Below are 4,867 nucleotides of genomic sequence, written 5' to 3'. Positions count from 1 at the left end.
GGAGGCACTCAATAAACAAAGCATGATTTCAGAAATATATAGGAAGTTGATTCACTAGATTTGGAGTTTATATGAATATCCTAGGAATTTTGTAATGTGGTATAAACAGCAATAGGAAGCTATTTATTTCATGCAACAGAAGAAAGCCTGAATAAAATGTTGACAAAGGTTCTAAAAATAGGGGATGGTTCTAGAAGGCCTTAGGAATGGGAATCACTCCATTCGGACTTGAGTAGAATCTGCTAGGAATTTTGAAAGTTGGGACATTTATATCCATATTTGGATTTGAATAATAACACTACAGAAAGTATTCTTGGAAAAATGTGCAAAGCACATGTGTGGATAGAGCTTGAATTTATGAACCTGTAGAAATTTGAATCAAGCAATTTGGAGTTAGTATGATTCTATAATGGAATTTATAAGTTATGAGTAAAAATGAAAAGGAGAAAAGGCTCACCCTTTGGGGGTTATCCTGCCCCCAGGGCATTGGATAGGCCTTCGGGCCGGCCCAACTCAAGCGGCTAGGGCGGGCGAGAGCCACGCCGGAGGCGTATTCGCCGAGTGCGCCTCTGCTGTAGGGAGGCGGCAAGGGTGGGGGTGGTGCCACTTAAGTGGCGCGACCCACCTGGCGGCTGCACCTGCCAGCTGACGCGTGGGGCCCTCGGACTTTCTTCAACCTCCCACCGACTGACTGGAGGTGAGCTATGGGTTCCCGGCACCGATGGAGACGACGCTCTGTGCGGCGCTCAACGAGGCCTGGCCTCCCGGAGCCCCAAGGAGAGGCGGTGACCCGGGGAGAAAAGGGCTCCACGCCCCAGGGGGATCCTGGTCGCAGCTAGCTCCTGCCGCGGCAGATGCGACTTGTGGCGATGGAGACGGGACGCCATGGCCACCAGAGGGGAAAGGGAAGCGGCGTGGGTGGCTCAAGACGGTGAGGGGGCCCCATGGAGTGCATCTGAGGAGGAGGGGAGGCTCTGGGCATGCTAGCCCGAGCAAAGGCCGGAGCTCTACCCCGTGTCCATGGGGAGAGGAGAGAGCCCGAGAGCAGAGGGGAGCTCGAGGGGCTTCCTAGGAAGAGAGGAGGAGGGTTTTAGGGAGCCAGAGATGCTCGGGAGTGAGGAGTTATGGGAGGGGAAGGCCGAGAGAGCTCGGGAGCTCCTGGAGCTCGTGTGGGCATGGGTGCCACACGTCCTAGAGGAGGCTTGGAAGCTAGCTAGCGTCGGGAGGAGCTTGGACCGGTCAAACGAGATGCCCTGGTGCTCTGAGACACTAAGAAACGATCGGATGGGGTCTAGAAGAAAGAAACAAGGCGCAGAGCACCCATACTGCAGGCTAGAGTGGTGGTCACCATGGCCAGCTGTGCCTACAGGGTCCAAATGACCAGTCAAACATGTCTGGGAGGTGGGGCATGCTTCCTGGAAGGTGAGTGAGGAGTTTGGCTTCAAGTGGAGTTGTTTTGATTGGCTGCTGACTGAGGCAAACATTTCAGCACGAAACTAGAGGCTGATACAAGTGGTTTTTACATGCAGAGATGGGAGGTGAAACCATGTCCTGGAGCATCTGGTATGGAGGGACTACACATGTGCAAAATTTCAGCGCAAGCAAACAAGTGTAGCTAGCACTTGCTGTACAAAGCTACCTTTCAGCCATAAATCAACTTGAGGTAGTTCTGCTCATTTTCTCCACTCGAGCATGCCATCTCATGGCTTGAAATGAAGCATTGACACGCTAGAGAGGCTCTTGAAAGAATTGGGGGTATTAGCTTAAGCAGAAGTATGGGAAGAGAGGTAAAACAGTGCTGCCAACGGTGAAAACGAGAGGTTGTTACATAAGGTCCTCCAATAATGTACTAATGGCCATGGGGATGTTACTGGTGGTAAAATGTAACTAGAGATAGCTGTGGTAGAAAGTTGAGCTCAAGGGTAAAAGTGGAAGGGGTCAAAGAAGCCAATTTAGTGAGTGCACACAAGGTTTTAGATCTGTGGTTAGGCCATCAGATTAATTCCAATGGCTATGAAACTTAACACGATCAAATAATAGATGAAAATAAGCTTGCACACCAAATTTGGGATTTGTTGGAGAAGTTTTCCAATGTAGACTTGGAAAACCCCTAAAATGGCAGAAATGGCTTTCTGCTTACAACCCTATTCAAATCATTTCCCACAAATACAATATTTGGTTTAGGGGCATTATTTGAGCATTAAGACATGCACAAAAAGTTGGAGGTCAATTGGAGAAACTTTATAATGTAAAGTTTACCAAAGTCAGAAATCAACAGAGAGGGTTTTGAGGGTCTTAGGACAAGTTCTTCTATTCTCCTTGATGTACCACTTGGTGTGGATCCATTATTGGAGTATGAGAGTATGCCCACCAAATTTGAGCTCAATTGGAGACACTTCACAATGTAGAGTTGCTCAAATTTGTTTCTAGACAGATTGGGTTTTAGAATAATTAGGGGAGCCAAATCAACTTGGATTGAGTTGAAACTTGGAAAGATCATCAAGAATATCATAGGTGACATGCTGGAATTTTACTGGAATTTATTGAGAATATTTCTTATAGAAATATTCCAAAAGCTTGAAATAGGCCGGAAGGGTTTGGGAGGGGTTTGCCCAATATTTTGAACATGACCATGTGTTGAAACTCATATATATGGAATAAATATATCCAGTGAGTTTCCCTAAGTTTTCTTAAATATTTTGAAAGCAATAAAAATAGCTTTCCTTCATAGGAGGCCATTTATGGCTTCAGAGAAAGGTATTTAAATAAAATAATAAAATAACTTTTAAAATAATAATATTGTGGTTTTTGGAAGAAATTTTGATAATAGGTTTTAAATAAAATTGTTGGTGCAAAATAAATTCCCTAATTTGAGGACTTGTAGTACAAGGCTCATCTCAGGGGTTTGAAAGTTTAATTCAAAGAAATGCTTTTTGGTGAAAATAATATTTGGTAAAAATAGATATTTATCCTAAACACATGGCATGATTATTAGGCAGGAGAACATGGGATGATGAGGTGGGATGGAGGATGGCAAGAATTATTGGGGAGCAATCTCATGCATTCAAGCAAGCACGCAAACAATAGTCAGTTCAAGAATCACAAGCATTTACAAAAAAAATTAATTGGTCCTAATTTTTGAAATAAGTTAATTAGTCAGGAAAGCCAAACACAGAGTGTTAGAGATCTTACCCCCTTAAGAAAATCTCGTCCCAGAGATTGGTTAAGGCGGAAATAAGGGTCTGCTCCTGCTATGCTCCGGGACTCACTTGCACCAATAATCCAAATACGTGGTCTGGTGGGGTCACCTCAAGAGTGCCACTTATTGGTGCATCTGCGTTCTATGAGGATGTTGGAGAAAGGGAAAATTGCCATACGTGGTTGCTAGTCGTACCTGTTGTTCGGTACCTACTCCGGGTGACAAGTGGGCCCAGGGTCCGCCGTCAGCCTCTTCTTCTACCTCTGATTCTTCTTACCTGGGTGAGTCCCGTGTGCTACCTCCACTTGCGGTGTCCAGGGCGTACGGTGTTCGAGGCCGCCCTATGGTGGTGCGGGGCGAGCCATCTGCCGGCGCAGCGAGCACTCACCTCGTGGCCCTGGGCATGCCGGCACTGCTCTGGGATTCCTAGCGAGCACCAACGGCTGAGCGGCAAACAGGGCTGGTGGCCTGGCTAGTGGCTCTACGAGCCTGGCTATAAATTGGCCAGGGAGTCCTTCTCGTTATCCCACCCAGCCTCGCTACTTGTTGCTGCTCTAGTCCTCTTCTTCTTCTCCTTGCAGGTGCTCGAGGAGGGATGCCAATGGCGGACAAGACCCCGGGATAGCTCATCATCTTCTTGTCCGGGATGGTGGCGTCGGTGATCAGGGTCTCGACGCTGTACTGCGCGATCGTCCACGATGATAGCCATGATGCTGCCGCCCGTACGGCGGCTCTCCGCGGCGCAGGATTCATGACGATTAGGCGCCTGCTCAGCGCACGTGTGGTGTTAGTGAGCTAGTGGTGTCTGTGCGGTCTCTTTTTACGAAGGAACCGAGGTTTGCCATAGTGGCAAGTGGTTAGGCGTTGATGTGGTGTGTGGCCGCGAACGTAGTCGTGGTCCGGGTGGAGGTTGCTCCCACTGTGTCTATTCTTGTTGATCTTACTGTCTTGCATGTCGTGGTCGGCGTAGTCGATGTTGGAGTTGCAATAAAATGGGTCGTTCTTCTGTGTCATCGAGGCTCCTTGGTCATGCGGATGTTTCACCATGCTCGTGGAGACTGTCTTCGGTTGCCGGAGGGATGCAGTCTGTGGTGTCTGTGGCCCATCTAAACAACACTGATCACTCTTCCTCCTATTGGGTGAATAAGTATGTCATCAATGAGGATGACAACACACTTTCCCCAAACATGACATGGGCACAGTGCCCATGAGTCTGGTGAGGAGAATGGAACTTGCTATGGGCGGGGTATTGGCCATACTCCAATGACTTATAGTCGTTCTCTATGGTCGTAATCCGACCACCTTATGGATGGGTGAAGCTTTAGGGTCTCAAGGAACTTAGGATGTGGGTGAACAGTTATCATCTTATCTGTGAGCACATTCCTTAGATGCCAATAATTCGACCGCTAACATGGGACGACATCACCTCATGTGATCAAAGATACCACCCCAAACGGTCAACTCCACACCGCTCATGCTAGCCATCTCCGGGTTGAGTGAAGAACTAAACCCAAACACTACAAGTATGGTGTACCTACGATGCACATGCATTACTAGGAAAGAACCTCGGGGAGGTATATAAGATGCTAAGGTTGCACTGGGATGCTACAAATCAAATGTCTAGCTAGATCCTACAACGGACAGGGTACTGTATTACTATTTTAAGGA

This window comes from Hordeum vulgare, chromosome 4H, assembly GCF_904849725.1.
Source record: "Hordeum vulgare subsp. vulgare chromosome 4H, MorexV3_pseudomolecules_assembly, whole genome shotgun sequence".
NCBI classification, from domain to species: Eukaryota; Viridiplantae; Streptophyta; class Magnoliopsida; order Poales; family Poaceae; genus Hordeum; species Hordeum vulgare.
Note: the sequence above shows the minus strand (reverse complement) of the source record.